General features: G+C 42.1%; 1 long non-coding RNA gene across 1 annotated transcript; it reads left to right on the plus strand.

Moving 5' to 3' along the window:
* Positions 1–9,948: 9,948 nt before the first annotated feature.
* On the plus strand, positions 9,949–10,266 carry LOC139023041 (uncharacterized). Its single transcript, XR_011474115.1, has 3 exons — positions 9,949–10,017; positions 10,136–10,175; positions 10,255–10,266. It is a non-coding gene; the product is annotated as an uncharacterized lncRNA (long non-coding RNA).
* Positions 10,267–12,296: the final 2,030 nt, after the last annotated feature.

The following is a 12,296-nucleotide window of genomic DNA, read 5'->3' on the forward strand; positions in this document are numbered from 1 at the left end:
CTGGACAAGAGGGGAAATAACTATGTGAGAATGCTATTCATAGACTACAGCTCAGCGTTCAACACCATAATGCCCTTCAAGCTCATCACAAAGCTGGGGACCTTAGGACTGAACACCTCCCCACATGAAAAAATACTATAGTGTATACTATGGTAGGAATACTATAGTATTCAATGTAGTGTTTACTGTGATATGGTGTAGTATTTACAGTTTACTATAGTGTAAATACTGAAGTAAAAAAAGTGTTGTTTATACTACAGTAATTACTGTAGTGTTTTTATAGACTGTAGTATATTGTAGTATTTACTGTAGTGTTTTTAGGGCATTATTGTATAATTTACAAAAGTGTTTTTTATTTATTATTGTTAACATAGAATTCGGCGGCTTTCTACTTGAGGAAAGCTACTGAAGAAATACTAAAAGAGCACATTTGACAGAATCTGTAGATAGGTAGGTGTTCTAAACGGAGAGTTCAGAGCTTCTGTTCTTTTCTATAACCTGTAGGGAACACAATACAGTGCCTTCGGAAAGTATTCAGACCCCTTGACTTTTTCCACATTTTGTTGTGTTACAACCTTATTTTAAAATGGATTAAATCATTTCCCCTCCTCATGAATCTAAACACAATACCCCATAATGACATCACAATACCCCATAATGACATCACAATACCCCATAATGACAAAGCAAAAACATTTTTTTAGAAAACCCCCCCGAAAATATTACATTTCCATAAGTATTCAGACACTTTACTCAGTACTTTGTTGAAGCACCTTTGGCAGCGATTACAGCATTGAGTCTTCTTGGGTATGACGCTACAAGCTTGGCACATCTGTATTTGGGGAGTTTCTCCCATTCTTCTCTGCAGATCCTCTCAAGCTCAACTCCGGGCTCTGGCTGGCCCTCTCAAGGACATTCAGAGGAATATCCCAAAGCCACTCCTGCATTGTCTTGGATGTGTGCTTAGGGTCATTGTCCTGGTGGAAGGTGAACCTTCGGCCCCAGTCTGAGGTCCTGAGCGCTCTGGAGCAGGTTTTCATCAAGGATCTCTCTATACTGCTCCGTTCATCTTTGCCTTGATTCCGACTAGTTTCCTGTCCCTGCCGCTGAAAAACATCCCCACAGCATGATGCTGCCACCACCATGCTTCACCGAAGGGATGGTGCCAGGTTTTCTCCAGATGTGGCGCTTGACGTTCAGGCCAAAGAGTTCAATCTTGTTTTCATCAGACCAGAGAATCTTGTTTCTCATGGTCGGAGTCTTAAAGTGCCTTTTGGCAAACTCCAAACGGGCTGTCATGTGCCTTTTACTGAGGAGTGGCTTCCGTCTGGCCACTCTACCTTAAAGGCCTGATTGGTGGAGTTCTGCAGAGAAGGTTGTCCTTCTGGAAGGATCTCCCATCACCACAGAGGAACTCTAGAGCTCTGTCAGAGTGACCATAGGGTTCTTGGACATATCCCTAACCAAGACCCTTCTCCCCCGATTGCTCCGTTTGGCCGGATGGACAGTTCTAGGAAGAGTCTTGGTGGTTCCGAACTTTTTCCATTTAAGAATGATGGAGGCCACTGTGTTCTTGGGGACATTCAATGCTGCAGAAATTGGTACCCTTCCACAGATCTGTGCCTCAATACAATCCTGTCTCGGAGCTCTACGGACAATTCCTTCGACCTCATGGCTTGGTTTTTGCTCTGAAATGCACTGTCAAATGTGGCACCTTATATAGACAGGTGTGTGCCTTTCCAAATCATGTCCAATCAATTGAATTTACCACAGGTGGACTCCAATCAACTTGTAGAAACATCTCAAGAATGATCACTGGAAACAGGATGTACATGAGCTCAATTTCGAGCCATAATTTGAAAATGTCATGGGGTCTAAATACTTTCCAAAGGCACTGTATGAGCTATATTTGGCATGTAGGTTTCTCACTTACGAGTGGCACACACATATGGGGGAGGAGAATAGGTAGGGTATATGCAAATTCAATACTGTAGTTTTTACTAAAGTTAAAATGTAGTGTTTTTACGGACTGTAGTGTACAATTCTGTACTAAGTACTACACTTGATCGAGGGATACTACAGTGTGTATTCTACAGTATTCTATAGTATTCTGTAGCATAGTATTCAACAGTATACTACAGCTTACTACAGAATTCTAGGAAGTACTGTAGTATTCTATAGTGAACTGTAGTATATTTTATGTAGGTCTCTGCAACTGTATCCTGAACTTCCTGACGGGCCGGCCCCAAGTGGTGAAGGTAGGCAACAACACCTCCACTATGCTGACCCTCAACATGGTGGCCTCTCAGGGGTGTCCCCTCCTGTACTCCCTGTTCACCCATGACTGCGTGTCCATGCACAACTCCAACCCCATCATCAAGTTTGCTGATGACACATCACCAACAAACTATCATGGTCCAAGCACACCAAGACAGTCGTAAAGAGGGCACGACAAAACCTATTCCCCCTCAGGAGACTGAAAAGATTTGGGTCCTCAGATCCTGAAAAAGTTCTACAACTGCACCATCGAGAGCATCCTGACGGGTTGCATCACCACCTGGTATGGCAACTGCTTGGCCTCCGACCACAAGGCACTACAGAGGGTAATGCGTACGGCCCAGTACATCACTGGGGCCAAGCTTCCTGCCATCCAGGAACTCTATACCAGGCYGTGTCAGAGGAAGGCCCAAYAAATTGTCAAGGACTCCAGCCACCCTAGTCATAGACTGTTCTCTCTGCTACCGCACAGAAAGCGGTACCGGAGCTCCGAGTCTAGGWCCAAAAGGCTTCTCAACAGCTTCTACCCCCAAGCCATAAGACTGCTGAACAGCTAATCAAATGGCTACCCAGACTATTTGCATTGCCCCTCTTTTTTACGCTGCTGCTATTCTCTGTTTATTATRTATGCATATTCACTTTAACTCTACCTACATGTACAGTTGAAGTCGGAAGTTTACATACGCCTTAGCCAAATACATTTAAACTCAGTTTTTCACAATTCCTGACATTTAATCCTAGTAAAAATTCCCTGTCTTAGGTCAGTTAAGATCACCACTTTATTTTAAGAATGTGAAATTTCAGAATAATGGTAGAGAGAATGATTTATTTCAGCTTTTATTTCTTTCATCACATTCCCAGTGGGTCAGAAGTTTACACACACTTGATTAGTATTTGGTAGCATTACCTTTACATTTAACTTGGGTCAACTGTTTCAGGTAGCCTTCCACAAGCTTCCCACAATAAGTTGGGTGAATTTTGGCCCATTCCTCCTGACGGAGCTGGTGTAACCGAGTCAGGTTTGTTGGCCTCCTTGCTCGCACACGCTTTTTCAATTCTTCCCACACATTTTATATAGGATTGAGGTCAGGGCTTTGTGATGGCCACTCCAATACCTTGACTATGTTATGCTTAAGCCATTTTGCCACAACTTTGGAAGTATGCTTGGGGTCATTGTCCATTTGGAAGACCCATTTGCGACCAAGCTTCAACTTCCTGACTGATGTCTTGCTTCAATATATCCACATAATTTTCCTGCCTCATGATGCCGTCTATTTTGTGAAGTGCACCAGTCCCTCCTGCAGTAAATCACCCCCACAACATGATGCTGCCATCCCCGTGCTTTACGGGATGGTGTTCTTCGGCTTGCAAGCATCACCCTTTTTCCTCCAAACATAACGACAGTCATTATGGCCAAACAGTTCTATTTTTGTTTCATCAGACCAGAGGACATTTCTCCAAAATGTACGAACTTTGTCCTCATGTGCAGTTGCAAACCGTAGTCTGGCTTTTTTATGGCGGTTTTGGAGCAGTGGCTTCTTCCTTGCTGAGCGGCCTTTCAAGTTATGTCGATATAGGACTCGTTTTACTGTGGATATAAATACTTTTGTACCTGTTGCCTCCAGCATCTTCACAATGTCTTTTGCTGTTGTTCTGGGATTGATTTGCACTTTTCGCACCAAAGTACGTTCATCTCTAGGAGACAGAATGCATCTACTACCTGAGCGGTATGATGACTGAGTGGTCCCATGGTGTTTATACTTGRGTACTATTGTTTGTACAGATGAACGTGGTACCTTCAGGCATTTGGAAATTGCTCCCAAGGATGAACCAGACTTGTGGAGGTCTACAATTTGTTTTGACTGATTTATTTTGATTTTCCCATGATGTCAGGTGAAGAGGCACTGAGTTTGAAGGTAGGCCTTGAAATACATCCACAGGTACACCTCCAATTGACTCAAATTATGTCAATTAGCTTATCAGAAGCTTCTAAAGCCATGACATCATTTTCTGGAATTTTCCAAACTGTTTCAAGGCACCGTCAACTTAGTGTCTTTAAACTTCTGACCCACTGAAATTTTGACACAGTGAATTATAAGTGAAATAACCTTTCTGTAAACAATTTTTGGAAAATMTACTTGTGTCATGCACAAAGTAGATGTCCTAAACGACTTGCAAAACTATAGTTTGTTAACAAGAAATTTGTGGAGTGGTTGAAAAAATAGTTTTAAGAACTCGAATCTAAGTGTATGTAAACTTCCAACTTCAACTGTATATATTACCTCGACTAACCGGTGCCCCCGCACATTGACTCTGTACCGGTACCCCCTGTATATAGCCTATTGTTATTTTACTGCTGCTCTATAATTATTTGTTACTTTTATTTCTTATTTTTTACTTACCTATTTTTCTTAAACTACATTGTTGGTTAATGGCTTGTAAGTAAACATTTCACTGTAAGGTCTGTTGTATTCGGCGCATGTGACAAATACAATTTGATTTGATTTGGTAGGTGTGATCACCGACTGCGATGAAACAGCCTACACCGAGGATGTCAGAGACAACAACCTTTCCCTCAACGTCAGTAAGACGTACGAGCTGATCGTGGAATACAGGAGAAAGAGAGGKGAGCACGCCCCCATCAACATCGATGGGGTTATAGTGGAGCAGGTTGAGAGCTTCAAGTTCCTTATTATCCACATCCCTAAGGACTTAACATGGTCCACACACCCCCGCACAGTCGTGAAGAGGGGACGACAGCGCCTCTTCCCCTACAGGAGGCTAAAAAGATTTGGCAATGGCCCTCGGGCCCTCAAAAAGTTATACAACTGCACCATCGAGAGCATATTGTCTGGTTGCATCACCGCTTAGTATGGCAAATGCACCGCCCTCGCTCGCTCGCAAAGCGCTACAGAGGGTGGTACGGACAGCCCAGTACATCAATGGGGCCGAGCTCCCTGTCATCCAGGACCTCTATATAAGGCGGTGTCAGAGGAAGGCCCGAACAATTCTATTCTAAAAGATTCTAGCCACCCAACCCATAGACTGTTCACTCTGCTACCGTCCCGGAAAACAGTACTGGAGCATCAGTTCTTGGGCCAGCAAGCTCCGAGACAGCTTCTACACCCAAGTTGTAAGACTGGTAAATATTTAATTAAATGGTTACCTGGACTATCTGCACTTAGCCCCATCTTGCAATGATCTGTGCACACTCACAAGACTATATATACATATAACAACTCACTCACACTACACTGACACTCCACACAAAACTGACACATATTCACATACACTACACTACACACCACACACACACACACACACAACACAACCACACACACACACACACACACACACACACACACACACACACACACACACACACACACACACACACACACACACACACACAACACACACACACAATAGACACAACTAAAACACACATACACACACTTTAACACTCATCATTTGCTGCTGCTCTGTTCTTTATTTTACCCTATATTATCTGTCCTGATGTCTAGTCATTTACTCTTTTTTCATGTACATATCTACCTCAAATACCTTATTATTATCTATCCTGATGCCTAGTCACTTTAACCTGCCTTCATGTACATATCTACCTCAAATACCTTATTATTATCTATCCTGATGCCTAGTCACTTTAACCTGCCTTCAGTCATATCTACCTCAAATACCTTATTATTATCTTCCTGATGTCTAGTCACTTTAACCTGCCTTCATGTACATATCTACCTCAAATACCTTATTATTATCTATCCTGATGCCTAGTCACTTTAACCTGCCTTCATGTACATATCTACCTCAAATACCTTATTATTATCTATCCTGATTCCTAGTCACTTTACCCTGACTTCAGTACATATCTACCTCAAATACCTTATTATTATCTATCCTGATGCCACTCACTTTAACCTGCCTTCGATGTACATATCTACCTCAAATACCTTATTATTATCTATCCTGATGCCTAGTCACTTTACCCTGCCTTGATGTACATATCTACCTCAAATACCTTATTATATCTACCTGATACCTAGTCACTTTACCCTGCCTTCATGTACATATCTACCTCAAATACCTTATATTATCTATCCTGATGCCTAGTCACTTTACCGCTACTTCATGTACATATCTACCTCAAATACCTTATTATTATCTATCCTGATGCCTAGTCCACTTTACCCTGCTTCATGTACATATCTACCTCAAATACCTTATTACTTATCCATATGCCTAGTCACTTACCCTGCCTTCATGTACATATACCTCAAATACCTATTATTATCTATCCTGATGCCTAGTCACTTTACCCTGCCTTATGTACATACTACCTCAAATACCTTATTATTTTTCCTGATGCCTAGTCACTTTACCCTGACTTCATGTACATATAACCTCAAATACCTTATTATCTTCCTGATGCCTAGTCACTTTACCCTGACTTCATTACACATCTACCTCAAATACCTTATATTATCTATCTGATGCCTAGTCACTTTACCCTGCCTTCATGTACACATCTACCTCAAATACCTTATTATTATCTATCTCTGATGCCTAGTCACTTTACCCTGCCTTCATGTACACATCACCTCAAATACCTTATTATTATCTATCTCTGATTGCCTAGTCACTTTACCCTGCCTTCATGATATCACATATAACCTCAAATAACTTATTATATTATCCTATCCGTGATGCCTAGTCACTTTACCCTGCCTTCATGTACACATCTACCTCAAATACCTTATTATCTATCCTGATGCCTAGTCACATTACCCTGACTTCATGTACATATCTACCTCAAATACCTTATTATTATCTATCCTGATGCCTAGTCCCTTTACCCTGCCTTCATGTACATATCTACCTCAAATACCTTATTATTATCTATCCTGATGCCCAGTCACTGTACCCAGCCTTCATGTACATATCTCACTCAAGTACCTCATACCTCTGCACATTAATCTGGTACTGGTACTACAATACCTGTATATACCTCCATTCTTGTGTATTTTATTCCTCTTGTGTCACTATTTTTCTATTTATATAATTGTTTAACTCTGCATCGTTGGGAAGGGCTCTTAAGAAAGCGTTTCAAGGTAAAGTCTACACCTGATGCATTCCGTGTATGTGACAAATACAATTTGATTTGATTGGATTTCATTTCATTAACTATTTGTTTGTATTATATTATAGCATATATTACAATCTTAGAAAAAAAGGTGTTATCTAGAACCTTAAAGGGTTCTTCGGCTGTCCCCATAGGAGAACCCTTTGAAGAACCCTTTTGGGTTCCATGAAGAACCATTTCTCCAGAGGGTTCTACATGGAACCCAAAAGGGTTCTACCTGGAACCAAAAAGGGTTATCCTATGGGGACAGCCGAAGAACCCTTTCGGAACCCTTTTTTTAAAGAGTGAAGTCGTTATCATTTAAGGCATTTGAGGGAACTTGAATCACGGCAAAGTATTTATCATTCTATAATCCCTCCAAATGCATTTGCATATTCCTCCAGGACAGCTGATTTCATGAGATATAGAAAGCTCTCTCTTGTCTCTTTGAGAGAGATGAGTCAATCCTACACCAGTCAGAGCAGCTCTTTGGAAAGCGATGATGCAGTGACAGACAGAATCGAGTAAAAAGATTGAGATTTTAAAGCCAAAATCAAAGAGGCCACTTGTAGTGMAAGTTTTATTTGTTAAATTATTAAACACTGATTGATACATTCCTTAAATGATCTTCCCTCTGATCATTCACTAGAAGTCAATCGTCACAGGTCTGAAAGTCCATTCTTTGATTAAAATAGGTTTTATCCGAGGCTAAATCTTTTTTACTGTCATGCATCAGAGGGAAGAGAATAGTCAGAATCCATCATATTAACCAGGTGTCCATCCAACCTTTTTATGCATGTAAAGTACATTTCGGATATAAAATGTCATGACAGGCCTGATAGAAACAGGCCTGAAGTACATTTGTTGGTAGACTATTCAAATGTCGATAAAACAAAATATGCTAGACAAAGTGGGATCTTTTTGTGTCTGTAAAATTAATTATGCGAGAAATGGCTGTGGAAACGCTTTTATACGCAAATATTGATATAATAAGCATGATATGGGAGTAAAGTTGGGGTCACGTGATGACATGTTGTGTAGTTGTCCTACTACGACTTGGGAAGGCATGCAGTTTATTAGACTACAGATGAAATACATTGAACTTCACCAGGTGGGGATGAGCTTGATGCTCCTTTCCAATACATATAGATGGTTATATTCTGGTGACATGATGATCGATGTCTGGCTGCCGTTTGACAAATAAAACCCATACAACTATTCGGTACATGGGGATTTAACCGCAAAATACATGTCTTATGTGCACTACGTCATCACGCACAGCCTTTTATACACAACAAGTTCATTTGATGGAAACACATCTCTGGTGGGAAAATGCACATATTGTTTTTCTGCAGATTTTAGAATATTTGCATGAAAATCTGTCACCAATTGGATGGAAACCTAGCTACAGATCTTTGGAACAATCTTAAACCACCCCAGCTCTCTGTGAAGTTCCAGTTCTTAAATGCATGAACTGTTGAATGTTCTTTAACAAGTGTCCATTAATAAAATATATTTTTTTAAATCCATATGCAGACATTATTTTTATCAAATTGGCTTATCAACATTAGACTGCAATTTAGTTTAGGTAAAGACACTGTAAACAACGGCCGAGAGCGCATGTTTGATTGAAACAGCAGTTCTGAATACTTTGATGATGTATTCACTCTGTAGCCTACAGTATAGACATGTCACACTGTAAACCAGAGCTATATCCGCTATAGACAAAAAGCTTTATTTGTGTTTTTTCCATTTCCCCCATAGCTTTCCTTTGCCAAAACAAGAACATTTCATATGAAATCCAAACATGTTTTATCCACATTAAAACCAACTAAAAATAAATTGATCTGATAACCACACCATTGTTCTTCACTTTAAAAAAAAAGCATTACAGGACTACAAGTACCAGAATGCATTGTGATACAAGCAGGAAAACAACAACAACAATAGCAAACGACTGACTTCTCTGTTTGACTGCAGAGACTGGTACCCTCGTCGCTCTAATATTTGAAGGGTCTACAATATAATTTCATTTCACATATGAATAACTTCTGCTGCCTCTTTCAAAAGTAAAGTAAGAAATAACATGGAATAAAGTAAAATATAAAAGTTGTATTTTGCTCACTTTTCTCTGAAATGTAGTTTATTTCTGCGTTCATTCGGATGTTCTCGGCCAGCTCTCTGTAAATGGTCGGTCATGACCGGGGAGAGGAGTGTTCTATCACAAAGCCACAACATTACTCTCATACACTTCGGTCCCCCAGTCTTTTTTTGTGAAACGAAAAAGTCCATTTTGTAAAGCGGAAGTGCATCTGAGATTCCAAACTCCCACTGGAGTTTGTTTGGGGCCATTTCCATCCCCTTTAAGTGTACATGGAGGTCTGGCTCCCTTTCCATCACCTTTAAGTGTACATGGAGGTCTGGCTCCCTTTCCGTCACCTTTAAGTGTACATGGAGGTCTGGCTCCCTTTCCATAGCTTTAAAGTGTCATGGAGGTGGTCCCTTTTTGGCCAGTCACGCTTTAAGTGGTACATGAGGTCTGGCTCCCTTTCCATCACCTTTAAGTGTACATGGAGGTTAGGCTCCTTTCCGTCAACCTTTAAGTGTACATGGAGGTCTGGCTCCCTTGTCCGTCACTTTAAGTGTAACATGGAGGTCTAGCTCCCTTTCCGTCACCTTTAAGTGTACAGAGGTCTGCCCCTTCCGTCCGTCACCTTTAAGGTGTACATGGAGGTCTGGCTCCCTTTCCGTCAGCCTTTAAGTGTACATGGGGGTCGGCTCCCTTGTCCGTCAGCTTTAAAGTGTACATGGAGTCTGGCTCCCTTTCCGTCAGCTTTAAGTGTACATGGAGTCTGGCTCCCTTTCCGTCAGCATTTAAGTGTGTCATCGGGAGGTCTGGCTCTGCTCCTTTCGGTCAGCTTTAAGTGTACATGGAGGTCTGGTCGCCTTTCCGTCCAGCTTTAAGTGTTAGTAATGCGGGGGGTCCTGGCTCCTTTAGGTGTTGCACAATACATGGGGATCTCACATTGTCCATTCCCCTCGTGATGACAGGCCCTCAGTCTCCACAATGACCCAGCGGTCAACAGTCTTAGTACTGGGACTCAGACAAGAGGACCTGACATAGCAATGGGCATGTGTCATACAGCGAAAACGTCACGCGGTGAATGCCTCACATTCAGAGCAGGAGAGACAGAGAGAGAGAGAGGGGGCAGAGAATGAGACAGAGAGGGAGACAGATGAGGGGTAGAGAGAGAGAGAGAGAGAGAGAGAGGGAGAGAAGTGGGGTAGAGAGAGAAGAGCTATTTTCTTACCTTGCCTTCGATTTCTCCCCTTATACCTAAATTCTCACTTTCTCCTCTTTTCTTTATTATTCATTCTGTGATCACTATTTATTGTTCCATTTTTTTCTCCTACCATCTTGTTCTCTCTTATCACTTCTCTCGTCTCATTCTATCTCTCTCTCTCTCTCCTCTCTCTCTACTCTCTCTCTTCTCCCTCTCTCTCTCTTCATACTGTGTGTCTCGACCAGTCTCTCCATCTCCTCTCTCTCTCTCTCTCTCCCTCCCTCTCTCTCGTCTCATCTCTCTCTCTCTCTCTTCTCTCTCTCTCTCTCTCTCTCTCTCTCTCTCTCTCTCTCTCTTCTCTCTCTCTCTCTTCCTCTCTCTCTCTCTCTCTCTCTCTCTCTCTCTCTCTCTCTCTCTCCTCTCTCTCTCTCTACTCTCTCGCTCTCTCTCCTCTCTCCTCTTCTCTCTCTCTCCTCTCATCTCTCTCTCTCTCTCTCTTCTTCTCTATCTCTTCTCTCTCTCTCTCTATCTCTCTCTCTCTCTCTCTCTTCTCTCTCTCTCTCTCCTCCTCTCTCTCCTCTCTCTCTCTCTCTTCTCTCTCTCTCTCTCTCTCTCTCATCTCATCTCTCTCTCTCTCTGCTCAATTGTTGATGTCTCGACCAGTCATCTCTCTCTTCTCTCTCTCTTCTTGTGTGTCCTCTGACCAAGTTCTAATCTTGCCAATTCTACAGTAGCGTCCCAGAGTTTAGATAGGACCTTACTGAAATCTGCCAAAACACTTGTTAACTTTCTACTAATTTAACCGGGAGAACAGGGGGGTTGGGACAGCGCCTACATGTACCTTGCTCTCCACACAAGGTTCGTAGCACCATTAGACCTCTGTGTTAGACCTCTGAAACATTGCCATGAGTCCACACGACAGGCAGTGCTAGATTTTTTAATAAGGAGGATCTTTTTTGTCATACCAAAAAAAAATGTTATGTAAAAAACAAAACAAGATGAACCGTTTCAAAAAAATTGCCTTTTTCCCACTGGTGCTGAATTCAAAAGATCTCTCCATCTCATGCTGCGGATGCTCTCTTTCTCACTACCCCCTCTTCATCTCTTCTCTCTCTACCCCTTCTTCTCTCTCTCTCTATCTCTATCCCCTCTTCTCTCTTCTCTCTCTATCTCACCCCCTCTTCTCTCTCTCTCTACCTCTACCCCCATCTCTCTCTCTCTACTCCCCCTCATCTCTCTACCCCTCCTCTCTCTTATCTCTCTTCTACCCCTTCTTCTCTCTCTCTCATTAATCTCTTCCCCTCTCTTCCTCTCTCTCTCTCTCTATCTCTACACCCCTTCTTGTCTCTCTCTCTCTATACTCTACCCCCTCTCTTCTCTCTCTCTATCCCCCCTTCACTCTCTACCCCCTCTTCTCTCTCTCCTCTACTCCCCTCCATCTCTCTACCCTCTCCTCTCTCTTTCTCTCTCTACCCAATCTTCTCTCTCTCTCTACCCTCTTCGCTCTCTCTCTACCCCTCTTCTATCTCTCTCTACCCCTCTTCTCTCTCCTCTACCCCTCTTCCTCTCGCTCTCCTTCTCTACTCTCTCTCCTACCA

Source organism: Salvelinus sp. IW2-2015, linkage group LG26, assembly GCF_002910315.2.
Source record: "Salvelinus sp. IW2-2015 linkage group LG26, ASM291031v2, whole genome shotgun sequence".
Taxonomy (NCBI): Eukaryota; Metazoa; Chordata; class Actinopteri; order Salmoniformes; family Salmonidae; genus Salvelinus; species Salvelinus sp. IW2-2015.